General features: G+C 40.6%; 2 long non-coding RNA genes across 2 annotated transcripts; both read right to left on the reverse strand.

Moving 5' to 3' along the window:
• Positions 1-7237: 7237 nt before the first annotated feature.
• Positions 7238-8894, reverse strand: LOC131347214 (uncharacterized). The gene is made up of 3 exons (XR_009203717.1): positions 8854-8894; positions 7590-7685; positions 7238-7410 (listed from the first exon to the last, which is right to left on the reverse strand). It is a non-coding gene; the product is annotated as an uncharacterized LOC131347214 (long non-coding RNA).
• A 732-nt stretch (positions 8895-9626) lies between these two features.
• LOC131347198 (uncharacterized) lies at positions 9627-10121 on the reverse strand. Its single transcript, XR_009203713.1, has 3 exons — positions 10030-10121; positions 9846-9918; positions 9627-9750 (listed from the first exon to the last, which is right to left on the reverse strand). It is a non-coding gene; the product is annotated as an uncharacterized LOC131347198 (long non-coding RNA).
• Between the last annotated feature and the right edge of the window lie 17716 nt (positions 10122-27837).

Genomic DNA, 27837 nt, shown 5'->3' on the forward strand with positions numbered 1-27837 from the left:
GCAGCGGCTCTACTCCGAGCTCCTCCCGGGTGACAGAGCTCCTTACCCTATCTCTAAGGGAATGCCCTGCCACCTTGCAAAGAAAACTCATTTCGGCTGCCTGTATCCGGGATCTTGTCCTTTCGGTCATGACCCAAAGCTCATGACCATAAGTAAGAGTAGGAACGTAGATTGACTGGTAAATCGAGAGCTTCGCCTTTCAGCTCAGCTCCTTCTTCACCACAACAGACCAGTACATGGACCGCATTGCTGCTGCCGCTGCACCAATCCGTCTGTCAATCTCATGCTCATCCTTCCCTCACTTGTAAACAAAACCCAGAGATACTTAAACTCCTCCACTTGAGGAAGGAACACCCCTCCAACCTGGAGAGGACAAACCACCTTTTTCCGGTCGAGAACCATGGCCATGGATTTGGAGGTGCTGATCCTCATCCCAGCCGCTTCGCACTCGGCTGCAAACTGCCCCAGTGTACGCTGTAAGTCCTGGCTCAAAGGAGCCAACAGGACAACATCATCTTCAAAAAGCAGAGACGAAATCCTATGGTCCCCAAACGGGACTCCCTCCACCACCTGGCTGGGCCTAGAAATTCTGTCCATAAAAATAATGAACTGAACCGGTGACAAAGGACAGCCCTGCCGGAGTCCAACATGCACTGGGAACAGATCTGAATTACAGATCTGTTTCGGTTACAGATCTGTTCCGGTCATACAGAGACCGAACAGCCCTTAACAGAGGGCCACGGACCCCATACTCCCAGAGCACCTCCCACAGGATGCCATGAGGGACACGGTCGAATGCCTTCTCCAAGTCCACAAAACACATGTGGACTGGTTGGGCAAACTCCCATGAACCCTCAAGCACCCTATGAAGGGTATAGAGCTGGTCCAGTGTCCCATGACTAGGACGAAACCCGCATTGTTCCTCCTGAGTCTGTGGTTCGACTAAAGGTTGGACTCTCCTCTCCAGTACCCTGGAATAGACTTTCCCTGGGAGGCTGAGGAGTGTAATCCCCCTATAGTTGGAACACACCCTCCGATCCCCCTTCTTAAAAAGAAGGACCACCACCCCGGTCGCCCAGTCCAGAGGCACTGTCCCTGACTGCCACACTATGTTGCAGAGACATGTCAGCCAAGACAGCCCCACAACATCCAAAGACTTAAGGTACTCAGGGTGAATCTCATCCACTCCCAGCGCTTTGCCACCAAGGAGCTGCTGGACTACCTCAGTGACTTCAGCTTGGGTAATGGATGAATCTACCTCTGAGTCCTCAGCCTCTGCTTCCTCTACGGAAGGTGTGTCAGTAGGATTGAGAAGATCCTCGAAGTATTCCTTTCACCTTCCAACAATATCCCCAGTCAAGGTCAGCAACTCTCCACCAGCACCATACACAGTGCTGGCAGGGAGCTGCTTACCCCTTCTGAGGAGCCGGACGGTCTGCCAGAATTTCCCCAAGGCCGACCGATAGTCCTTCTCCATGGCCTCCCCGAACTCCTCCCAGACCCGAGTTTTTGCTTCCACAACCACCCGGGCTGCAGCTCGCTTGGCCTGCCGGTACTCATCAGCTGCCTCTGGAGTCCCATGAGCCAACCAGGCTCGATAGGACTCTTTCTTCAGCTTGACAGCATCCCTTACTTCCAGTGTCCACCACTGGGTTCGGGGATTGCCGCCACGACAGGCACCAGAGACCTTACGGCCACAGCTCCTGGTAGCTGCATCAACAATGGAGGAGGAGAACATGGTCCACTCAGACTCAATGTCCCCAACCTCCCTTGGAATCTTGTCAAAACTCTCCCGGACATTCCCAACAGACCCCCACAATACATTTGGGTCTGCCAAGTCTGTCCGGCATCCTCCTCTGCAAGCGGATCCAACTCACCACCAGGTGGTGATCAGTTGACAGCTCAGCCCCTCTCTTCACCCTAGTGTCCAAGACATATGGCCGAAGGTCAGATGACACGACCCCAAAGTCGATCATCGACCTCCGGCCTAAGGTGTCCTGGTACCATGTGTACTGATGGGCACCCTTATGTTTGAACATGGTGTTCGTTATGGACAGACTGTGACTAGCACAGAAGTCCAATAACAGAACACCACTCGAGTTCAGATCAGGGGGGCCGTTCCTCCCAATCACACCCCTCCAGGTAATACTGTCATTACCCACATGGGCGTTGAAGTCCCCCAGTATAACTATGGAGTCTCCAGTCGGGGCACCTTCTAGCACCCCTCGTAGGGTCTCCAAGAAGGTTGGGTACTCCACACTGCTGTTTGGCCTGTAAACCGAAACAACAGTGAGGCCCATATCCCCCACCCGAAGGCGCAGGGAAACCACCCTCTCGTTTACTGGGGAAAACTCCAACACATGGCGGCTGAGCTCGGGGGCTATAAGCAAGCCCACCCCAGCCCGCCGCCTCTCACCACGAGGTACTCCAGAGTAGTAGAGGGTCCAACCTCTCTCAAGGAGTTGGGTTCCAGAGCCCAGGCTGTGCATGGAGGCGAGCCCGACTATCTCTAGCTGGTACCGCTCAGCCTCCCCCACCAGCTCAGGCTCCTTCCCCCCCAGTGAAGTGACATTCCATGTCCCAAGAGCCAGATTCTTTAACCAGGGTTTGGGTCGTCTAGGCCCCTGCCCATGACTGCTACCCAAAACACATCGCACCAGCCCCTTATGCTCCTTCCTGTGGGTGGTGGGCCTATGGGAAGACGGGCCTATGTTGCTCTTTCGGCTCTTTCCACTCCCGGTCGAGTCCCATAGGCGAAGACTCGGCCACCAGGCGCTTACCTGCATGCCCCAGCCCCAGGCTTTAAGAAAACATCCGTTGTTAAACCAAGCCCACTCAGTTCAAATTTTGTACAAATTTTGTTTGTATAGCATTTTTAACAATGGATGTTTTTTTATCAATGGATAACAAGAAAACATCCATTGTTAAAAATGCTATACAAACAAAATTGAATTGAACTGAGTGGGTTTGGTTTACTACCAATAAAAATTTTTTCGAGGTCAAATTTAAAGTCATCTCTCTGATAAATGACTCTCAGGAAAAACACAAATTCAGCACCACTCCCTATGGTTTCCTTGGTGATAAGTAGACCATCACAGTGGTGGGCTGCACTGTTAATCTAGGACAACAGTAATATCAGCCACTGCATCTAAATTGGTTTGGGAATCGATGGGGGGGATCTTATATTATACCATACAAAATAAATGGCATTAAAGAAGGGAGGTGCTTTTTTTTAAGAAAAAAGAGTGTACTTCACGATGTGCCGGAATGCTTTATGTCAATTGTTTTGTGATATATATGTGTTTTAAGCAATAAATACAGAGTGAAGGCTTGTATACATTAATTACTGTTTATATCTCGCTCTATCCTTAAGAAAACAAACCATCGACTATACTACAGAGTTACAAGGGATTTGGGCAATACATGAAAGCCCATAGTCATCCAAAACAAATCCAAAACATGAATCAAAATAAACTTCAGGAACAGGCAGAAAATGGGTGATTTACTATCAATGATGGCAGGGAAGTCCAAAACACATGAACAAGATGAAGAACCAGATAATAAGCTTCACATAATGTGGAGATTCCTGACATTGAATAAAAAATACCAAAAAAATAAATAGACATTCAAAGACAATACCATAGGCTTTATTATAAATGTCATTAAATTAGACTGAAAAAGTTACATACATTGTCATACATACATTAATCATTCTATAATGATTTAGACTATGTAGCTTTTTAGTACTTCAGAATAGTAACTTTTGGGAATTATGAAATTATGATTAAATAAAATAGAATCAGATAGATATATTGATAGATAAATAAATAAGTAAACTGTTTAGTGAAAAGTTGGTTAAAAGTCATATTATTTTACATCCGTTTTTAAAAGAGTTCATTTCGTGTTGCATATTGGATGTTGTAGGACCGTCTTCTGTTGTAGCGCTTCCTTAAACCAGCACAGCAGCCACACAATAGACACTGAGACATACAGAGAGAAAGTTAAACAAGACAGTCAAGAGGGAATAGAAGATTTCTGATTAGTTATTTATGTTCATATAATTGTTGTAATCTTTAATCTAAATAAATGAATAATTTCTTGCAACAGATACAAACATAAACAGATATAAAATAAGATTATTTGTATTTCATGCCAAGTAGCACTCTAATTTTATAAGATAAAGAGGGTTTAGAAAAGATTTTGGTGATACATACACAGAGTAGAATCCAGCAAGGTATGAGAATAATGACTATACTGCAGGGGATAATGATGCCCAGGATCCATGCATTTCCACCAGTGGTGGTGTTCTGAGCTTGGACTGTGGGCCTCAGGACTATGTGGATAGGGGGGTCTGTTTGAGCAGAAGGAGTGGTGATGGTTGACAGACCGCTAATGTTGAGTATTGCAAACAGAAATCCACTTGGTGTCCACTCTGTGTCACCTTCCTCAAAGATGTATTCTGAATTAGCCACAATTTCTGTACCATTTAACCTGGAGAAAAAGAAAAATATAAATAGAGTTAGAAATTTTTTTTTTTACAAATCTGGCACATTTTTTGGCACATTCTCTGACACTACACAACCAAAACTATCTCTACAGTTTATAAGAGGTTTACTATTCTTGTGGGGTTCTGGGCATCTGTAGTTATAGCTATGGCTTGAAGTATGATTTTGTTCTCCTTGAAGAACTTGTGCCAGCTAATCATTTCACTATATGGCCCCAGAATGTAGTTTGAAAGGCAGCTGGTTTAAAATGATCATCTTAGGTTACATAACCATGTAACCTGTTTCCTGAGAAGAAAACAAGATACTGCATCTTGGCTTGATGCTATGTGAATGTCCATCGGTGCCTGAAGCATGTGAATGCATATCAATATCATTGACTGAAAATGGGGACAGGTGATGTAGTGATATGTGTCAGCAAGGCCATCTATTTCACATAATCCCAGACATGGGACATAGTCATTACTGATCAGGGTTTCAGAGAACTGGGATAAATATGTAACCTAAGATGTTCCCTTTGGCGGGAACTCAGTGCTGTGTCAGAGAAGACATCATGCAGGGTATTGCCCCAGGCAAGAGCACAAGATGATGCCACTCTCTTTGGTGCAAAGTTATATCATGTGCACCGTAGAACTATGGCCTCTATTACCCAGTGGGCAAGGCACTGCTTGGTGACCGACTTACCCAAATTACAGCAACCAAAGCAAAGAGGGGACTTATGCCACTGGCCAGATCAATAGACATAAGCCCTAAGGGCCTGAACCAGCCATCAAGAACTGCACCTCAGCCTGTGAAGGAGGCATCTGCTGAAAGGGTCTTGTGATGACAGCAGACCCCAAGAATGGGAACAAAAGTGAGAAATCAGGGTCCAAACCAGGTTGTCCATATGTGAGAAGTACAAAGCCCACAGTGTGTAACCCATACAATCCGAGACAGGTGGAATGGTCTTGAGCCAGAACTGGAATGGTCTCACATACAAGAGACCCAAGTGGATAATGTTGGCTGCTGCTGCAATGAGACCTAATAACCTCAGAGTCCAGATAGGTGTTGGCATATTCAATTAAATTATACTGAAGTCAATTCAATTTATCTGTATAGTGCTTTTAACAATGGATTTTACAAAAGTACAAAAACATAAAAAATTGTAAAGTTAAGTTATTCTTTATTCCTAATGAGCAAACATGTAGTTACTGTGGCAAGGAAAAACTCCCTGAAATGAGAAAATAACCTTGAGAGGAACAAGGCTCAGAAAGGAAACCATTCTCCTTTGGGTGAGACTGAACAGTAAATAATGTAAATGTAACTTAATAGTGTCCATTCTTCAACAGTTTATAGTCATGAATAATTGTGCAGACAAATGTTCTTGTGGAACTAAGAGATAAATGAATCCACATGAGCAGGAGAGGAGCCTGCATTGTGGTTGAATCCCATACCACCTGTAGAAAAGTTATCACTTATAGGGAGTAAGCAGAGATAGGATCCAATTTCTCTAGGGTGGCTAGGGTGAACACAGAGTGCATCTGCCCCCATATGCTTGGTTTAATTCCTCACCACTATACAACTCCCTAAGCAGGTTGGCTTGCAAAACTCCCATGGTGTGCAGGAATGCTCCAGTTTGGCCTGCCGCCATGTAGGTTTTGCCTATGACAACAGAGGGTAATGCGGGTTTTTTCCACTATGCTGTAATAAGGGGGGAAAATCACTCGCAAAAGTCTCTGCCACACTGGGCAGCACCCTATATTCATGCTCCTGAAGCTGCACTATTGCTGAATATTTGGAGGCGGTGGGTGTGAAAAGGCAAGTCGATTATGGATTCTTTCAAGATTTAGACACCTCGATGTGAATGTTTGGGAAGAAAGGAGGAGTGTGGTACAGTGGTAGCCACAAGCTTGTCAACCACAAGCTAGTGGTTGACAAGCTTTGAATGGACAATGTTATCCAGCTTGAGACAATTAATATATAAAATAAATTATTCCTCTCATTAATGCCATCGAGGTTGTATCCTAGAAAGAAACAGCTTTTATATGTTACATCTATATTACAGCACAGTGAAAATCTTTTCTTGACATATTCCAGCTCATTAGAAAGTTGGGGTAAGAGCACAAGGTCATGGCCATCTTCACATGATCTAGATTCATTCCACCATTTTTCAACCAATGCTGAATTATAAATCTTTTTATAGATTTATATAAAATCTGTAAAATCTATCTGTAAATCTGATATCTGTAAAATCTATAAATCTGAATTATAAATCTATTTCCTTCCTAAAAAGACAATGAATTTTAAAATTACTTGGAAAAATAGCTCTGGGTATAAGATGCAAAATAAAGACACTTACGTGAGGTTTGCAAATGGGAAGACAAATTCAGGAGCACCCTTGACATTCAGAATAGTGTTCAGCTAAAAAAAAAAGGGATAAAAAAGTGTTTAGTTTTTTTTGTTATTATTATTATTTATTTTATTTTACTGTATAATTTTGGGATAAAGAACAGTTGCTAACACTTACCAAGCTCTTAATGGCCTTTTGAATTAAATTATATGTTTCATTCCTAAGCTGAATGTCCTTGGAGATGGTCACATTGCTGATTTGGAATCCAAATCTAATATTGTATGATTTATTGTCAATTTCTGAAAAATAGAGAATGAACAAAATTATATTCAACACATTATATTTAACATATTGTAATTATAATTTAGGGACAAGGTTAATAAAAAAAAAGGAGACGCACGCTGATATTTGACATCCTGAATGCTCACAGGATCACTCAGTTTTTGTGTTACAAGATCTCGTGCTCTTCTGATCTTTGCATCCAGCAGAGAATTCGCAGCATTGAGAACAGCAGCCTCACTAGGTACTCTGGTCAAATTCTTAAAAACTAGACGAATATATATCAGAACATTCCCCAATCTGTAGTAGAATAAATAAAATATATAGAAAAAGAGAGGTATTTAAAGAATAGTTAGCATCTCATTATAAGACTCAATGAAGATTGAATAATAAATGGTCAAATCTGCCAAATCTGAATAAGCTGACAGTTATCACAGTTTGATAAAACTCCAACTAAAATGCCAAATTGTGACACTTACATAGGTGTAATCTCATTGAGGAAGGCTGCTGGGGTTTTGGTGTCTCCATCTTTGAAGCTGTACATCATGTCACCATTAACCTGGTTTTTTGAACTCCTGTAAAAAACGTAAATAAATAATAATAATAATCACAATACAATTTGTTGTACAGTTTTCTTCTTCTTCTTTGGGCTTTTCCCTTCAGGGGTCGCCACAGCGAATCATCTCTCTCTACCTATCCCTATCTTCTGTATTCTCAACACTTGCACCCACTAGCTTCATATCCTAATTTATTACATCCATATACCTCCTCTTTCGCCTTACTCTTTGCCTCCTGCCTGTCAGCTCCATGTCCAACATTCTCCTACCAATATACTCACTCTCCCTCCTCTGAACATGTCCAAACCATCTTAATCTGGCCCCCCTAACTTTGTCCCCCAAACGTCCAACATGAGCTCTGATGTACTCGTTCCTAATCCTGTCCAACCTTGTCACTCCCAAAGTGAACCTCAACATCTTCAGCTTTGCTACCTCCAGCTCTGACTCCTGTCTCTTCCTCAGTGACACTGTCTCTAAACCATACAGTATGGCCGGTCTCACCACTGTCTTCTACACCTTCCCCTTGATTCTTGCTGATAATTTTCTATCACACAGAACTCCTGATGCCTTTCTTCACCCATTCCAATCTGCCTGCACTCACTTCTTTACCTCTTTCCAACACTCTACATTACTGGACTGTTGACCCCAAGTACGTAAACTCTTGAACCTTCTTCACCTCTTCACCCAGTAATCTTACTGTTCCACTTCCCTCCCTTTCATTCACAGACATGTACTCAGTCTTACTACGACTGACTTTCATTCCTCTTTCTCTCCAGTGCAAACCTCCACCTCTTCAGGTTTTCCTCCACTTGCTCCCTGATGCAGTCCCACCTCCACTCTGAACTCCTCTGTCTGCCCTACAGCACACCTCACCACTGTCCTGCTCCTCTCATACATGTCCTGCACCACTCTGACATACTTCTCTGCTACTCCTGACTTCCTCATACAGTACCACAGCTCTTCTCTGGGCACCCTGTCATACGCTTTCTCCAAGTCTACAAACACACAGTGCAGCTCTCTCTGACCATCCCTATACTTCTCCATCAAAATTCTCAGAGCAAAAATTGCATCTGTTGTGCTCTTTCTGGAAATGAAGCCATACTGCTGCTCACAAACTATTTGTTGTACAGTAGGAATTACAAAAAGTATATTTCAAAAGGAGAAATCAATAGTGCTTTGAACTTACTTGAAAGAAAAATTATGGGGTTTGAATGGTTCTGCACCAGGTTTATTTAGAAGAACATTTAGCTGAAGACAGAAAGATAAATAATCATTTCAGTGTGATACTGTTTGTATAATGATTTCATCTCTTACAAAAAAAAAACTCTTTCTAAAGTTTTCAGGAAATAGACATCAGAAAGAATCTTCAGAATAAATAATATTTAATCATATTTAATTGTTAATATCTCACATATATAAAGACATGTGACATATTCTGTACAAGGGAAATCTGGGAGCTCACACCTCTCCCTTTTCAAAAGTCCCTGCTAACCAGCATCTAACACAGTGTCACAATACTCTTCACACAAAAACCCAACGGTGTCCTGACTAACAGATTTTCAGTGATAAAATAACCCATTTTTATATGAATGGAATGCCTGTGTACTGTGAGAAAGGGTTAAATTCAGCAACGAGATCCAACAACTTCTCCCTACATTTGTTAATGTTGTTATGCATTTGCTCATAAACACTCACAGCATTATTGACGATGCTTGCTACTTGGTTGTAGGTGGTGTTCCTGAGGTTAGGGTTCTCTGATATGCTGATGTTACTGATGTTGAATATGAAGATGATTGCATAGTTGTTGTCTGAAATGTCTATGGAACAAATCAAATGTGCTTTAGAATAACTGATGATGGTCAAATAATTTAAGAGCATGAGACAGTTTTACATAGTATGTAATTGTAGTATTAGTAAACAAGACTTACTCTCATAATTAAAATTCAGCACTTTTACAGAGTCAATGAGGTTTGTGAGTTGAACACTCAGAAGAGTCTGAATTGAACTGAGGACCAAACTTTTACTGGGAATTGATGAGGTGGAACTGAAAACCATCCTGGTCTGAACCACTGCTGAACCAGATCTGAAGATACAAAGCATTCTGGTGAATATTTTTCATGATAAATCATGATAAAAATATGAATCTCTATTTCATGCTCATTTAGGGAATTAACATACATTATTGATGGAGTTGATGTTGAAGTCAAAGCAACACGTTTTGGAGTCACTGGAGAAGCCGTTGTAGATGATACTGCAAGAGAAATTTATGTAACAATTACAGTCCATAAACAATAATACAACTGTTAGGGTCTAGGTAGGCAGGGGTTCTGTTTGAGCAGAAAGAGTGGTAAAGTTAACAGACCTCTAATGTTGAGTATTGCAGAAAGAAATTCACTTGGTGTCCACTTGATGTCACTTTCCACAAAGGTGTGTTCTGAATCAACCACAATTTCTTTACCATTAAACCTGGAGGAAAAGAAAAAGAAAACCTCAATGCCCTATTCTGTGTTTAAAAAAGTATGTTTTCAGTTCTGGAAAAAAATCTTTTAACTGTCGTGTGGACTATGGTTTCAGAAAAATTTTAATGTTCTCTTTCTTGGCATTACTCATGTCATGATACTCTCCAGTTTAATGGGTTCTACACAGACAGATTTCTATCTATTTCTATTTACAGTGACTACAAACTGACTATTTTTACCTAGCTTGTAAAAATATCAGCATTGGGGTTGAGATGCAGAGAGAAGTCACTTACTCATAGTTTGCTCGTGGGAAGACAAATGGAGTGGCCTCTTTCGCAATTAAAATATCATTTAGCTATATAAAAGAGCAAAATGTTGCAAGTGAAAAAAGTAATTTTGTATTTTTTCATACTGGCATGCAGAATGATGGTTTATACTTACCAAGCTGTTGAGGGTGTTTTGGATTAAATCACATGTTTGGTTCCTCAACTGAATGTTCTTGTAGATGGTTACATTGCTGATTTGGAATGCAAAGCTAATAATGTATGAGTTGTTGTCAATTTCTAAAAGGGATAATAAACAAAATGATATTAGCAAGAAAACTTACAATACATTTAATACAATCTAAATTACTACATAAGGACAGATTAATAAAAAGAGACTCACTCTGATATTTCACATCCTGTATGCTCACAGGATCACTCAGTTTTTGTGTTACGAGGTCTCGTGCTCTTCTGATCTTCGGATCCAACAGAGCATTAGCAGATTTAAGAGCATCAGTCTCACTAGGTACTACAGTGAAGTTCTTAAAAATTAGACGAATATATATCAGGACATTTCCCAATCTGAAATAGGAAAGCAAATGTAATTAATAAAATACATCAAGAATAAGCAGAACATGAAGAACAGTTAGACACACTTTAAGTACAAAAAAAATTTATAAAAATCTGTAAATAATTAGTTATTGAATTATATTTAACACAGTTTTTGAGAACAAACTAAATAAGAATGGAAACTTTTGAAATTATTATCAGTAAATGTACACAGGTGTAAGCTCATTCAGGAAAGCTGCTGGTGTTTTGGTGTCATCTTGGAAGAGGTACATCATGTCACCATTAACCTGAGTTCCTGAGCTCCTGTTAACAGTAGAAAAATATTAAAACACATCAATACAATTTCCTTTACAATACAAATTACCAATAAGAATTTTCTGAACAGAACACTGCTGTGATCTTACGTGAAGAAAGAGCTGTGGTGTTTGAATGGTTCTGCACCAGGTTCATTTAGAAGTGTGTTTAACTGGAGAAGGATAGATAATTCATTACTTTGAATGTAAAATAGAGAATTTTTGATCTGAACAGTTTGCATGTAACCGTTTGCATGTTATGACTAAAAGCGTCACCATGATGCACCATGTGCTTAATTATACATTGTATTAGAATTTGGATTGAACACAGGAATTTAACCTGCAGCTACCTGTACATCTCCTACTAACCACAAACTAATTCTATATCCTATTGTGCAGCTTATGGTAATTGCCTATTGCCTAAATTGTCCCTATTTATTGAGCATGTTTGATGTCTGCCACTATCACTGTTGTGCGTTACCGACCTTTACTGATATGGTTATGATAGATCTTAGTTTTAACAGCTGTACACATTTAAACACTAAACATTTACAGATCAATGGGGAAATCTAACAGACAGGGATGTTTTGTTTCTAATGTGCCATCTAGTTTTGTACTAGTTATTTTTAAGCTTTTATGATTATTCAGGAATGTTGGACATAGGTATACAGGTAAGTTTGAACAACACTACATGCTAGTTGTAGTATGTCGATATAACAAAGCAATATACAGGGATAATTTTAAATAAATGGGAATAAATTTAAATTTAAAACATATCACTTATATCCTACATTTATGTAATTCTGGATGATACTAGACTAGGCACTAAGTTGCATTTAAGTTACATTAGTGACTAAGCACTACACAGATAAGTATAATCCAGACTCGTCCAAATTGTGTCAGACTTCAGCACACATGCACAGTTTGGATTATTTTCCATTAACACTAATACTCCTCAATATGTTATTATGTTACTAACATAAGAAAATGTTCAAAGGTTAGAGTAAACCAATAAAACTCTTGGATCTAATCAAATGTTGGACGGTGAAGGCTTTGGGTCTCAGAAAACTACTACTGTCCAGTTGATTCCATAAAAGACTGAGAATCCCTGTATTGAAATGTTGTTATGCACATAGTTATGTACACTTACAGCATTGTTGGTGATGCTCTCCACTTGGGTGTAGATATCATTCCTGAGCTCAGGTTTCTGTGGTATCCTGATGTTACTGATGTAGATTGTAATGTGTACTGTATAGGAGGCGTCTGAAATTTCTGTGGAGCAAATTGAGTGATTTAGAAAGGCTGATAAAGAGGTCACAGTGATGAGAAAATAATTTGTGTAGTATGTAATTGTGTGATTAGTAAAATAAACATACTCTCATAGGTAAAGTTCAGCACTTTTACAGAGTCAGTAAGGTTTATGATTCGAGCACTCAGAAGAGTCTGGATTACACTGAGAACCAAGCCCTCACTGGGAACAGGAGAATAGGAGCTGAAGACCATCCTAGTCTGAACCACAGCTGGACCAGTTCTGATAAAAGTGGTTGTCAGTGCAGTTGTTTCTGCTGTTGGTGCTGTGGTTGTTGTAGCCTGTGTTGTGTACAAAGTTGTGGAGGTAAATTCTGTTAATGGTGTTATAATGGACAGAGCTATTGTACCGGTGGTTGTTTTGTCTCTAGTTGTGTGCTCTGAAACTGTACTTGTTGAAGTGGTACTAGTTGTCAATGCATTTGTTTCTGATGTTATTGTTTTTGTGGTTGTTTTGGATTGTGTTGTGTACAAAGTTGTCGAAGTCAAATCTGTTATTTTTCTTGCTGTCGATGGCAGAGTAATAGCAGTGGTTACTTCTAATCTAGATGGTGATATTGGAGTTGTACTTGTTGCGCTTGTTGTAGTTGTAACTGCAGTTGTTCCTACAATTGGTGGTGCTAAGGTGGTTGTAGATTGTGCCGTGTTTAACTTTATGGTGGATATTGGTGTTGTAGTGGATGTTTCTGTTCTATTCATCATTGAAATTGCAGTTCTTGTACCTTGTATTGAGTATACATTTTTACTAGTATATCCAGCTGGTGGTGTTTTTGATGGCACAGTTGTAGCAGTAGTTGATTCCTTTGTAGATGTTTTAGAAATTGTACTTGTTAGCATGCTAGTGGTTGTCACTGCATTTGTTCCTGCTTTTATTGGTCCTGCCATTGTTGTTGCAGAGGTTGTTTCTGATAATGTACTTGTTGGCATGGTAGTAGTTGGCTCTGCCGTTGTTGTAACTTCTGTTGTGTATTCAGTTGTACTGATATGTCCAGATGTTGGTGTAAATGGCACAGTTGTAGCAGTGGTTGTTTCTGCTGTAACAGTTGTAACAGGAATTGTACTTGTTGGGGTGCAAATAGATGTCACTGCAGTTTTTTCTGTTTTTGTTGGTGTTGTTGAAGTGCATGGAAATGATCTAGCTGTTGTTGTTTCTGAAATTGTGCTCGTGGTGCTACTGGATGTCACTGCAGTTGTTTCTGTTGTTGTTGGTGCTGTGCCTGTTGGATTCTGTGTTGTTGGTGTTCTAGTGGATGACAATGTTGTAGCAGTGATTGTTTCTGAAATTGTACTTTTTGGGATACTAGTAGTTGTCACTTCATTTGTTTTCTCTGTTGTTGGTGCTGTGTTTGTTGTATATATAGTTGAGGTGGTAAGTTCTGTTGTGGCTGTTGTAGTCGGTTGTACAGTTGTAGCAGTTGCTGTCTGTGAAAACGTATTTGTTGGGGTGGGAGAAGTTTTCACTGCAGTTGTTTCTGCTGATTGTCCTTTGGATGTTTTGGCATGTGTTGTGTATTTAGTTGTAAAGGTGTACCCTGCTGTTGTTATTGTTGATGACAAAGGTGAGACACCTGTTGTTTCCAATGTAGCAGATATTTCAGGAATTGTACTTGTTGGGGTGCTAGTGGTTATGACTGCAGTTGTTTCTCCTGTTTGTGCTATGAATGTAGCTTGTGGTGTGTAGTCAGTTGTACTGGTATATCCTGCTGGTGTTATTGTGGATTGCAAAGGTGAGGCAGCAGTTGATTCATCTGTTGTAGTTTTTTCAGGAATTGTACTTGTTGCTGTCAGAGTAGTTGTGACTGCAGTTGTTTCTGCTGTTATTGCTGTGATTGTTGGACCTTGTGTTGGGAACAATGTTGTGGTGGTAAATTCTGTTGTTGGTGTTGTAGTTGAAAGCAATGATGTATCTGTGGTTGTTGAAAATGGACTTGTTGGGGTAGTAGTAGTTTCTACTGCAATTATTTCTGTTGTTGTAGGTTCTGCAGTTGTTGCAGCGACTTTTGTGAATATAGGTTTAGTGGTAAATTCTGTTGTGGCTGTTTTAGTCAATTGTACTGTTGTAGCAGATGTTGATTCTGAAAATATACTTGCTGGGGTGGTACTAGTTGTAACTTCTGATTTGTATACAGTTGTAATGGTATGTCGAGCTGTTGATGTCGATTGCACAGTTATAGCAGATGTTGCTTCAGCTGTAATAGTTGTTTCTGGAATTGTACTTGTTGGGGTAATCGAAGTTGTCACTGTGGTGGACTCTGAAGTTGTTCGTGGTGTGGTTATTGGATGTAGTGTTGTGTATTCTGCTGTACTGGTATATCCTGCTGCCTGTATTGTGGATGGAACAGATATAGGAGCAGTTGTTTCCTGTATAGTAGTTGTTTCAGAAATTGTACTTGTTGGGTTCCTAGTGGTTGTGACAGCAGTTGTTTCTGCTGTTTGTGCTAAGGATGTTGTTTCTTTTGGTGTGTATTCAGTTGTACTGGTATATCCTGCTGTTGTTGTTGATGGCAAAGTTGAAGCAGAGTTTCTTTCCTTTGTAGTAGTTGTTTCAGGAATGGTACTTGTTGGGGTCCTAGTGATTGTGACAGCATTTGTTTCTGCTGTTGTTGATGCGATGGCTGTTGGACTTTGTGTTGTGTACAATGTTGTGGCGGTAAATACTGTTGTTGGTGTTGTAGTTGAAAGTAATGATGTGTCAGTGGTTGTTTTTGAAATTGGACTTGTTGGGGTAGTAGTAGTTGCAAATGTAATTATTTTTTCTGTTGTTGGTTCTGCAGATGTTGCAGCTACTGTTGTCAATATAGATGTAGTGCTAAAGTCTGTTGTGGCTGTTTTAGCCAATTGTACTCTTGTTGCAGATGTTGTTTCTGGAAATGTAGTTGTTGGGGTGGTATTAGTGGTCACTGTGCCTGTTGAAACTTCTGGTGTGTCTTCAGTTGAACTGGTATGTCCAGCTGTTGTTGTGGATGACATAGTTATAGCAGAGGTTGCTTCAGCTGTAATAGTTGTTTCAGGAATTGTACTCGTTGGGGTAATAGAAGTTGTCACTGTGGGGAACTCTGAAGTTGTTGGTGCTGTGGTTATTGTAGGTAGTGTTGTGAATTTTGCTGTACTGGTATATCCTAATGTTTTATTTGATGGCAAAGTTGAGGCAGTGGTTGTTTCCTCTATAGTAGTTGTTTCAGGAATTGTATTTGTTGGGGTCCTATTATTTGTGACTTCATTTGTTTCTGTGGTTGTTGTTGCTGTGGTTATTGGACCATGTGTTTTGTAAAATGTTGTGGTGGTAATTTCTGTTGTTAGTGTTGTAGTTGAAGGCAATGAAGTATCAGTGCTTTGTTCTGAAATTGAACTCATTGGGGTGGTAGTAGTTGCCATTGTAGTTATTTCTACTGTTGTTGGTGCTGTGGTTGTTGCAGGTAGTGTTGTGTATTCTCCTGTACTGTTATATCCTGCTGTTGTGATTGTGGATGGCACAGATATAGCAGCAGTTGTTTCTGAAGTAGTAGTCGTTTCAGGTATAGTACGTTTCGGGGTCCTAGTGGTTGTGACTGCAGCTGTTTCTGCTGTTTGTGGTACAGATGTTGCTTCTTTTGTTGTGTATTCAGTTGTACTGGTATATCCTGCTATTGTTGATGATGGGAAAGTTGAATCAGAGTTTCCTTCCTTTGTAGTAGTTCTTTCAGGAAATGTAATTTTTGGGGTCCTAGTGTTTGTGACAGCATTTGTTTCAGCTGTTGTCGCAGATGTTGTTTCTGGAAATGTAGTTGTTGGGGTGGTATTAGTGGTCACTGTGCCTGTTGAAACTTCTGTTTTGTCTTCAGTTGATCTGTTATGTCCAGCTGTTGATGTGGATTGCACAGTTATTGCAGATGTTGCTTCAGGGGTAATAGTTGTTTCAGGAATTGTACTCGTTGGGGTAATCGTATTTCTCACTGTGGTGGACTCTGAAGATTTTGCTGCTGTCTTTATTGTAGCTAGTGTCGTGTATTCTGCTGTACTGGTATATCCTGCTGTTGTTGTTGATGGGGTTCTTTCTGTTGTTTCAGTAATTGTACTTGGAGTGCTAGCATTTGTGACTACAGTTGTTTCTGCTGCTGTTTTTTCTGCTGTTGTCGGACCTTGTGTTGTGTACAATGTTTTGCTGGTAAATTCTGTTGTTGGTGTTGTAGTTGAAGGCAATGAAGTATCAGTGGTTGGTTCTGAAATTGAACTCGTTGGGGTGGTAGTAGTTGCCATTGTAGTTATTTCTACTGTTGTTGGTGCTGTGGTTGTTGCAGGTAGTGTTGTGTAATCTGCTGTACTGGTATAGCCTGGTCTTGTTATTGTGGGTGGGACAGATATAGCAGCAGTTGTTTCTGAAGTAAAAGTTGTTTCCGGATTTGTACCTGTTGGGGTCCTAGTATTTGTGACTGCAGCTGTTTCTGCTGTTTGTGGTACAGATGTTGTTTCTTTTGGTGTGTAATCAGTTGTACTGATATATCCTGCTGTTGATGTTGATGGCAAAGTTGAAGCAGAGTTTCCTTCCTTTGTAGTAGTTGTTTCAGGAATTGTACTTGTTGGGGTCCTAGTGTTTGTGACAGCATTTATTTCTGTTGTTGTTGTTGCTATGGTTGTTGGACCTTGAGTTGTGTACAGTGTTGTGGAGGTAAATTCTGTTGTTGTTGTTGTAGTTGAAAGCAATGATGTATCAGTGGTTGTTTTTGAAATTGGACTTGTTTGTGTAGTAGTAGTTGCAACTGTAATTGTTTCTTCTGTTGTTGGTTCTGCAGTTGTTGCAGCTACTGTTGTCAATATAGGTGTAGAGATAAAGTCTGTTGTGACTGTTTTAGTCAATTGTACTCTTGTTGCAGATTTTGTTTCTGGAAATGTAGTTGTTGGCATGGTAGTAGTGGTCACTGTGCCTGTGGAAACTTCTGTTGTGTCTTCAGTTGAACTGGTATGTCCAGCTGTTGATGTGGATTGCACAGTTATAGCTGATGTTGCTTCAGCTGTAATAGTTGTTTTAGGAAGTGTACTCGTTGTGGTAATCGTATTTCTCACTGTGGTGGACTCTGAAGGTTTTGGTGCTGTGGTTATTGTAGCTAGTGTCGTGTATTCTGCTGTACTGGTATATCCTGCTGTTGTTGTCGATGGGGTTCTTTCTGTTGTTTCAGGAATTGTACTTGGAGTGCTAGCAGTTGTGACTGCAGTTGTTTCTGCTGCTGTTTTTTCTGCTGTTGTCAGACCTTGTGTTGTGTACAATGTTTTGGTGGTAAATTCTGTTGTTGGTGTTGTAGTTGAAGGCAATGAAGTATCAGTGGTTGGTTCCGAAATTGAACTCGTTGGGGTGGTAGTAGTTGCCATTGTAGTTATTTCTACTGTTGTTGGTGCTGTGGTTGTTGCAGGTAGGGTTGTGTATTCTGCTGTACTGGTATAGCCTGGTCTTGTTAATATGGGTGGGACAGATAAAGCAGCAGTTGTTTCAGAAGTAGAAGTTGTTTCTGGAATTGTACCTGTTGGGGTCCTAGTATTTGTGACAGCATTAGTTTCTGCTGTTGTTGCAGACGTTGTTTCTGGAAATGTAATTGTTGGGGTGGTATTAGTGGTCACTGTGCCTGTTGAAACTTCTGTTGTGTCTTCAGTTGAACTGGTATGTCCAGCTGTTGATGTGGATTGCACAGTTATAGCTGATGTTGCTTCAGCTGTACTAGTTGTTTCAGGAAGTGTACTCGTTGTGGTGATCATATTTCTCACTATGGTGGACTCTGAAGTTTTTGGTGCTGTGGTTATTGTAGCTAGTGTCGTGTATTCTGCTGAACTGGTATATCCTGCTGTTGTTGTCGATGGGGTTCTTTCTGTTGTTTCAGGAATTGTACTTGTGGGAGTGCTAGCAGTTGTGACTGCACTTGTTTCTGCTGCTGTCGGACCTTGTGTTGTGTACAATGTTTTGGTGGTAAATTCTTTTGTTGGTGTTGTAGTTGAAGGCAATGAAGTATCAATGGTTAGTTCTGACATTGAACTTGTTTGAGTGGTAGTCGTTGCTACTGTTGTTATTTCTACTGTTGTTGGTGCTGTGGTTGTTGCAGGTAGTGTTGTGTATTCTGCTGTACTGGTATATCCTGTTGTTGTTATTGTGGATGGCACAGATATAGCAGCAGTTGTTTCTGAAGTAAAAGTTGTTTCCGGATTTGTACCTGTTGTAGTCCTAGTATTTGTGACTGCAGCTGTTTCTGCTGTTTGTGGTACAGATGTTGTTTCTTTTGGTGTGTAATCAGTTGTACTGATATATCCTGCTCTTGATGTTGATGGCAAAGTTGAAGCAGAGTTTCCTTCCTTTGTAGTAGTTGTTTCAGGAATTGTACTTGTTGGGGTCCTAGTGTTTGGGACAGCATTTGTTTCTGCTGTTGTTGTTGCTATGGTTGTTGGACCTTGTGTTGTGTACAATGTTTTGGTGGTAAATACTGTTGTTGGTGTTGTAGTTGAAAGCAATGATCTATCAGTGGTTGTTTTTGAAATTGGACTTGTTTGTGTAATAGTTGTTGCAACTGTAATTGTTTCTTCTGTTGTTGGTTCTGCAGTTGTTGCAGATACTGTTGTCAATATAGGTGTAGTGATAAAGTCTGTTGTGACAGTTTTAGTCAAATGTACTCTTGTTGCAGATTTTGTTTCTGGAAATGTAGATGTTGGAATGGTAGTAGTGGTCACTGTGCCTATTGAAACTTCTGTTGTGTCTTCAGTTGAACTGGTATGTCCAGCTGTTGATGTGGATTGCACAGTTATAGCTGATGTTGCTTCAGCTGTAATAGTTGTTTTAGGAAGTGTACTCGTTGTGGTAATCGTATTTCTCACTGTGGTGGACTCTGAAGTTTTTGGTGCTGTGGTTATTGTAGCTAGTGTCGTGTATTCTGCTGTACTGGTATATCCTGCTGTTGTTGTCGATGGGGTTCTTTCTGTTGTTTCAGGAATTGTACTTGGAGTGCTAGCAGTTGTGACTGCAGTTGTTTCTGCTGCTGTTTTTTCTGCTGTTGTCAGACCTTGTGTTGTGTACAATGTTTTGGTGGTAAATTCTGTTGTTGGTGTTGTAGTTGAAGGCAATGAAGTATCAGTGGTTGGCGCTGAAATTGAACTCGTTGGGGTGGTAGTAGTGGCCATTGTAGTTATTTCTACTGTTGTTGGTGCTGTGGTTGTTGCAGGTAGTGTTGTGTATTCTGCTGTACTGGTATATCCTGCTGTTGTTATTGTGGATGGCACAGATATAGCAGCAGTTGTTTCTGAAGTAAAAGTTGTTTCTGGATTTGTACCTGTTGGGGTCCTAGTATTTGTGACAGCATTAGTTTCTGCTGTTGTTGCAGACGTTGTTTCTGGAAATGTAATTTTTGGGGTGGTATTAGTGGTCACTGTGCCTGTTGAAACTTCTGTTGTGTCTTCAGTTGAACTGGTATGTCCAGCTGTTGATGTGGATTGCACAGTTATAGCTGATGTTGCTTCAGCTGTACTAGTTGTTTCAGGAAGTGTACTCGTTGTGGTAATCGTATTTCTCACTGTGGTGGACTCTGAAGTTTTTGGTGCTGTGGTTATTGTAGCTAGCGTCGTGTATTCTGCTGAACTGGTATATCCTGCTGTTGTTGTCGATGGGGTTCTGTCTGTTGTTTCAGGAATTGTACTTGTGGGAGTGCTAGCAGTTGTGACTGCACTTGTTTCTGTTGCTGTTTTTTCTGCTGTTGTCGGACCTTGTGTTGTGTACAATGTTGCAGTGGTAAATTCTATTGTTGGTGTTGTAGTTGAAGGCAATGAAGTATCAGTGGTTAGTTCTGACATTGAACTTGTTTGAGTGGTAGTCGTTGCTACTGTTGTTATTTCTACTGTTGTTGGTGCTGTGGTTGTTGCAGGTAGTGTTGTGTATTCTGCTGTACTGGTATATCCTGCTGTTGTTATTGTGGATGGCACAGATATAGCAGCAGTTGTTTCTGAAGTAAAAGTTGTTTCCGGATTTGTACCTGTTGTAGTCCTAGTATTTGTGACTGCAGCTGTTTCTGCTGTTTGTGATACATATGTTGCTTCTTTTGTTGTGTATTCAGTTGTACTGGTATATCCTGCTATTGTTGATGATGGGAAAGTTGAATCAGAGTTTCCTTCCTTTGTAGTAGTTCTTTCAGGAAATGTAATTTTTGGGGTCCTAGTGTTTGTGACAGCATTTGTTTCAGCTGTTGTCGCAGATGTTGTTTCTGGAAATGTAGTTGTTGGGGTGGTATTAGTGGTCACTGTGCCTGTTGAAACTTCTGTTTTGTCTTCAGTTGATCTGTTATGTCCAGCTGTTGATGTGGATTGCACAGTTATTGCAGATGTTGCTTCAGGGGTAATAGTTGTTTCAGGAATTGTACTCGTTGGGGTAATCGTATTTCTCACTGTGGTGGACTCTGAAGATTTTGCTGCTGTCTTTATTGTAGCTAGTGTCGTGTAATCTGCTGTACTGGTATATCCTGCTGTTGTTGTTGATGGGGTTCTTTCTGTTGTTTCAGGAATTGTACTTGGAGTGCTAGCATTTGTGACTACAGTTTTTTCTGCTGCTGTTTTTTCTGCTGTTGTCGGACCTTGTGTTGTGTACAATGTTTTGCTGGTAAATTCTGTTGTTGGTGTTGTAGTTGAAGGCAATGAAGTATCAGTGGTTGGTTCTGAAATTGAACTCGTTGGGGTGGTAGTAGTTGCCATTGTAGTTATTTCTACTGTTGTTGGTGCTGTGGTTGTTGCAGGTAGTGTTGTGTATTCTGCTGTACTGGTATAGCCTGGTCTTGTTATTGTGGGTGGGACAGATATAGCAGCAGTTGTTTCTGAAGTAAAAGTTGTTTCCGGATTTGTACCTGTTGGGGTCCTAGTATTTGTGACTGCAGCTGTTTCTGCTGTTTGTGGTACAGATGTTGTTTCTTTTGGTGTGTAATCAGTTGTACTGATATATCCTGCTGTTGATGTTGATGGCAAAGTTGAAGCAGAGTTTCCTTCCTTTGTAGTAGTTGTTTCAGGAATTGTACTTGTTGGGGTCCTAGTGTTTGTGACAGCATTTATTTCTGCTGTTGTTGTTGCTATGGTTGTTGGACCTTGAGTTGTGTACAGTGTTGTGGAGGTAAATTCTGTTGTTGTTGTTGTAGTTGAAAGCAATGATGTATCAGTGGTTGTTTTTGAAATTGGACTTGTTTGTGTAGTAGTAGTTGCAACTGTAATTGTTTCTTCTGTTGTTGGTTCTGCAGTTGTTGCAGCTACTGTTGTCAATATAGGTGTAGAGATAAAGTCTGTTGTGACTGTTTTAGTCAATTGTACTCTTGTTGCAGATTTTGTTTCTGGAAATGTAGTTGTTGGCATGGTAGTAGTGGTCACTGTGCCTGTTGAAACTTCTGTTGTGTCTTCAGTTGAACTGGTATGTCCAGCTGTTGATGTGGATTGCACAGTTATAGCTGATGTTGCTTCAGCTGTAATAGTTGTTTTAGGAAGTGTACTCGTTGTGGTAATCGTATTTCTCACTGTGGTGGACTCTGAAGTTTTTGGTGCTGTGGTTATTGTAGCTAGTGTCGTGTATTCTGCTGTACTGGTATATCCTGCTGTTGTTGTCGATGGGGTTCTTTCTGTTGTTTCAGGAATTGTACTTGGAGTGCTAGCAGTTGTGACTGCAGTTGTTTCTGCTGCTGTTTTTTCTGCTGTTGTCAGACCTTGTGTTGTGTACAATACTTTGGTGGTAAATTCTGTTGTTGGTGTTGTAGTTGAAGGCAATGAAGTATCAGTGGTTGGTTCCGAAATTGAACTCGTTGGGGTGGTAGTAGTTGCCATTGTTGTTATTTCTTCTGTTGTTGGTGCTGTGGTTGTTGCAGGTAGGGTTGTGTATTCTGCTGTACTGGTATAGCCTGGTCTTGTTAATGTGGGTGGGACAGATAAAGCAGCAGTTGTTTCAGAAGTAGAAGTTGTTTCTGGAATTGTACCTGTTGGGGTCCTAGTATTTGTGACAGCATTAGTTTCTGCTGTTGTTGCAGACGTTGTTTCTGGAAATGTAATTGTTGGGGTGGTATTAGTGGTCACTGTGCCTGTTGAAACTTCTGTTGTGTCTTCAGTTGAACTGGTATGTCCAGCTGTTGATGTGGATTGCACAGTTATTGCAGATGTTGCTTCAGGGGTAATAGTTGTTTCAGGAATTGTACTCGTTGGGGTAATCGTATTTCTCACTGTGGTGGACTCTGAAGATATTGCTGCTGTCTTTATTGTAGCTAGTGTCGTGTATTCTGCTGTACTGGTATATCCTGCTGTTGTTGTCGATGGGGTTCTTTCTGTTGTTTCAGTAATTGTACTTGGAGTGCTAGCATTTGTGACTACAGTTGTTTCTGCTGCTGTTTTTTCTGCTGTTGTCGGACCTTGTGTTGTGTACAATGTTTTGCTGGTAAATTCTGTTGTTGGTGTTGTAGTTGAAGGCAATGAAGTATCAATGGTTAGTTCTGACATTGAACTTGTTTGAGTGGTAGTCGTTTCTACTGTTGTTATTTCTACTGTTGTTGGTGCTGTGGTTGTTGCAGGTAGTGTTGTGTATTCTGCTGTACTGTTATATCCTGCTGTTGTTATTGTGGAAGGCACAGATATAGCAGCAGTTGTTTCTGAAGTAAAAGTTGTTTCCGGATTTGTACCTGTTGTAGTCCTAGTATTTGTGACTGCAGCTGTTTCTGCTGTTTGTGGTACAGATGTTGTTTCTTTTGGTGTGTAATCAGTTGTACTGATATATCCTGCTGTTGATGTTGATGGCAAAGTTGAAGCAGAGTTTCCTTCCTTTGTAGTAGTTGTTTCAGGAATTGTACTTGTTGGGGTCCTAGTGTTTGGGACAGCATTTATTTCTGCTGTTGTTGTTGCTATGGTTGTTGGACCTTGAGTTGTGTACAGTGTTGTGGAGGTAAATTCTGTTGTTGTTGTTGTAGTTGAAAGCAATGATGTATCAGTGGTTGTTTTTGAAATTGGACTTGTTTGTGTAGTAGTAGTTGCAACTGTAATTGTTTCTTCTGTTGTTGGTTCTGCAGTTGTTGCAGCTACTGTTGTCAATATAGGTGTAGTGATAAAGTCTGTTGTGACTGTTTTAGTCAATTGTACTCTTGTTGCAGATTTTGTTTCTGGAAATGTAGTTGTTGGCATGGTAGTAGTGGTCACTGTGCCTGTTGAAACTTCTGTTGTGTCTTCAGTTGAACTGGTATGTCCAGCTGTTGATGTGGATTGCACAGTTATAGCTGATGTTGCTTCAGCTGTAATAGTTGTTTTAGGAAGTGTACTCGTTGTGGTAATCGTATTTCTCACTGTGGTGGACTCTGAAGTTTTTGGTGCTGTGGTTATTGTAGCTAGTGTCGTGTATTCTGCTGTACTGGTATATCCTGCTGTTGTTGTCGATGGGGTTCTTTCTGTTGTTTCAGGAATTGTACTTGGAGTGCTAGCAGTTGTGACTGCAGTTGTTTCTGCTGCTGTTTTTTCTGCTGTTGTCAGACCTTGTGTTGTGTACAATGTTTTTGTGGTAAATTCTGTTGTTGGTGTTGTAGTTGAAGGCAATGAAGTATCAGTGGTTGGCGCTGAAATTGAACTCGTTGGGGTGGTAGTAGTGGCCATTGTAGTTATTTCTACTGTTGTTGGTGCTGTGGTTGTTGCAGGTAGTGTTGTGTATTCTGCTGTACTGGTATATCCTGCTGTTGTTATTGTGGATGGCACAGATATAGCAGCAGTTGTTTCTGAAGTAAAAGTTGTTTCTGGATTTGTACCTGTTGGGGTCCTAGTATTTGTGACAGCATTAGTTTCTGCTGTTGTTGCAGACGTTGTTTCTGGAAATGTAATTTTTGGGGTGGTATTAGTGGTCACTGTGCCTGTTGAAACTTCTGTTGTGTCTTCAGTTGAACTGGTATGTCCAGCTGTTGATGTGGATTGCACAGTTATAGCTGATGTTGCTTCAGCTGTACTAGTTGTTTCAGGAAGTGTACTCGTTGTGGTAATCGTATTTCTCACTGTGGTGGACTCTGAAGTTTTTGGTGCTGTGGTTATTGTAGCTAGCGTCGTGTATTCTGCTGAACTGGTATATCCTGCTGTTGTTGTCGATGGGGTTCTTTCTGTTGTTTCAGGAATTGTACTTGTGGGAGTGCTAGCAGTTGTGACTGCACTTGTTTCTGCTGCTGTTTTTTCTGCTGTTGTCGGACCTTGTGTTGTGTACAATGTTGCGGTGGTAAATTCTATTGTTGGTGTTGTAGTTGAAGGCAATGAAGTATCAGTGGTTAGTTCTGACATTGAACTTGTTTGAGTGGTAGTCGTTGCTACTGTTGTTATTTCTACTGTTGTTGGTGCTGTGGTTGTTGCAGGTAGTGTTGTGTATTCTGCTGTACTGGTATATCCTGCTGTTGTTATTGTGGATGGCACAGATATAGCAGCAGTTGTTTCTGAAGTAAAAGTTGTTTCCGGATTTGTACCTGTTGTAGTCCTAGTATTTGTGACTGTAGCTGTTTCTGCTGTTTGTGATACATATGTTGCTTCTTTTGTTGTGTATTCAGTTGTACTGGTATATCCTGCTATTGTTGATGATGGGAAAGTTGAATCAGAGTTTCCTTCCTTTGTAGTAGTTCTTTCAGGAAATGTAATTTTTGAGGTCCTAGTGTTTGTGACAGCATTTGTTTCAGCTGTTGTCAGAGATGTTGTTTCTGGAAATGTAGTTGTTGGGGTGGTATTAGTGGTCACTGTGCCTGTTGAAACTTCTGTTTTGTCTTCAGTTGATCTGTTATGTCCAGCTGTTGATGTGGATTGCACAGTTATTGCAGATGTTGCTTCAGGGGTAATAGTTGTTTCAGGAATTGTACTCGTTGGGGTAATCGTATTTCTCACTGTGGTGGACTCTGAAGATTTTGCTGCTGTCTTTATTGTAGCTAGTGTCGTGTAATCTGCTGTACTGGTATATCCTGCTGTTGTTGTTGATGGGGTTCTTTCTGTTGTTTCAGGAATTGTACTTGGAGTGCTAGCATTTGTGACTACAGTTTTTTCTGCTGCTGTTTTTTCTGCTGTTGTCGGACCTTGTGTTGTGTACAATGTTTTGCTGGTAAATTCTGTTGTTGGTGTTGTAGTTGAAGGCAATGAAGTATCAGTGGTTGGTTCTGAAATTGAACTCGTTGGGGTGGTAGTAGTTGCCATTGTAGTTATTTCTACTGTTGTTGGTGCTGTGGTTGTTGCAGGTAGTGTTGTGTATTCTGCTGTACTGGTATAGCCTGGTCTTGTTATTGTGGGTGGGACAGATATAGCAGCAGTTGTTTCTGAAGTAAAAGTTGTTTCCGGATTTGTACCTGTTGGGGTCCTAGTATTTGTGACTGCAGCTGTTTCTGCTGTTTGTGGTACAGATGTTGTTTCTTTTGGTGTGTAATCAGTTGTACTGATATATCCTGCTGTTGATGTTGATGGCAAAGTTGAAGCAGAGTTTCCTTCCTTTGTAGTAGTTGTTTCAGGAATTGTACTTGTTGGGGTCCTCGTGTTTGTGACAGCATTTATTTCTGCTGTTGTTGTTGCTATGGTTGTTGGACCTTGAGTTGTGTACAGTGTTGTGGAGGTAAATTCTGTTGTTGTTGTTGTAGTTGAAAGCAATGATGTATCAGTGGTTGTTTTTGAAATTGGACTTGTTTGTGTAGTAGTAGTTGCAACTGTAATTGTTTCTTCTGTTGTTGGTTCTGCAGTTGTTGCAGCTACTGTTGTCAATATAGGTGTAGAGATAAAGTCTGTTGTGACTGTTTTAGTCAATTGTACTCTTGTTGCAGATTTTGTTTCTGGAAATGTAGTTGTTGGCATGGTAGTAGTGGTCACTGTGCCTGTTGAAACTTCTGTTGTGTCTTCAGTTGAACTGGTATGTCCAGCTGTTGATGTGGATTGCACAGTTATAGCTGATGTTGCTTCAGCTGTAATAGTTGTTTTAGGAAGTGTACTCGTTGTGGTAATCGTATTTCTCACTGTGGTGGACTCTGAAGTTTTTGGTGCTGTGGTTATTGTAGCTAGTGTCGTGTATTCTGCTGTACTGGTATATCCTGCTGTTGTTGTCGATGGGGTTCTTTCTGTTGTTTCAGGAATTGTACTTGGAGTGCTAGCAGTTGTGATTGCACTTGTTTCTGCTGCTGTTTTTTCTGCTGTTGTCGGACCTTGTGTTGTGTACAATGTTTTGCTGGTAAATTCTGTTGTTGGTGTTGTAGTTGAAGGCAATGAAGTATCAGTGGTTAGTTCTGACATTGAACTTGTTTGAGTGGTAGTCGTTGCTACTGTTGTTATTTCTACTGTTGTTGGTGCTGTGGTTGTTGCAGGTAGTGTTGTGTATTCTGCTGTACTGGTATATCCTGCTGTTGTTATTGTGGATGGCACAGATATAGCAGCAGTTGTTTCTGAAGTAAAAGTTGTTTCCGGATTTGTACCTGTTGTAGTCCTAGTATTTGTGACTGCAGCTGTTTCTGCTGTTTGTGGTACAGATGTTGTTTCTTTTGGTGTGTAATCAGTTGTACTGATATATCCTGCTGTTGATGTTGATGGCAAAGTTGAAGCAGAGTTTCCTTCCTTTGTAGTAGTTGTTTCAGGAATTGTACTTGTTGGGGTCCTAGTGTTTGTGACAGCATTTATTTCTGCTGTTGTTGTTGCTATGGTTGTTGGACCTTGAGTTGTGTACAGTGTTGTGGAGGTAAATTCTGTTGTTGTTGTTGTAGTTGAAAGCAATGATGTATCAGTGGTTGTTTTTGAAATTGGACTTGTTTGTGTAGTAGTAGTTGCAACTGTAATTGTTTCTTCTGTTGTTGGTTCTGCAGTTGTTGCAGCTACTGTTGTCAATATAGGTGTAGAGATAAAGTCTGTTGTGACTGTTTTAGTCAATTGTACTCTTGTTGCAGATTTTGTTTCTGGAAATGTAGTTGTTGGCATGGTAGTAGTGGTCACTGTGCCTGTTGAAACTTCTGTTGTGTCTTCAGTTGAACTGGTATGTCCAGCTGTTGATGTGGATTGCACAGTTATAGCTGATGTTGCTTCAGCTGTAATAGTTGTTTTAGGAAGTGTACTCGTTGTGGTAATCGTATTTCTCACTGTGGTGGACTCTGAAGTTTTTGGTGCTGTGGTTATTGTAGCTAGTGTCGTGTATTCTGCTGTACTGGTATATCCTGCTGTTGTTGTCGATGGGGTTCTTTCTGTTGTTTCAGGAATTGTACTTGGAGTGCTAGCAGTTGTGACTGCAGTTGTTTCTGCTGCTGTTTTTTCTGCTGTTGTCAGACCTTGTGTTGTGTACAATGTTTTGGTGGTA

Source organism: Hemibagrus wyckioides, linkage group LG03 (assembly GCF_019097595.1).
Source record: "Hemibagrus wyckioides isolate EC202008001 linkage group LG03, SWU_Hwy_1.0, whole genome shotgun sequence".
In the NCBI taxonomy this organism is placed as follows: domain Eukaryota; kingdom Metazoa; phylum Chordata; class Actinopteri; order Siluriformes; family Bagridae; genus Hemibagrus; species Hemibagrus wyckioides.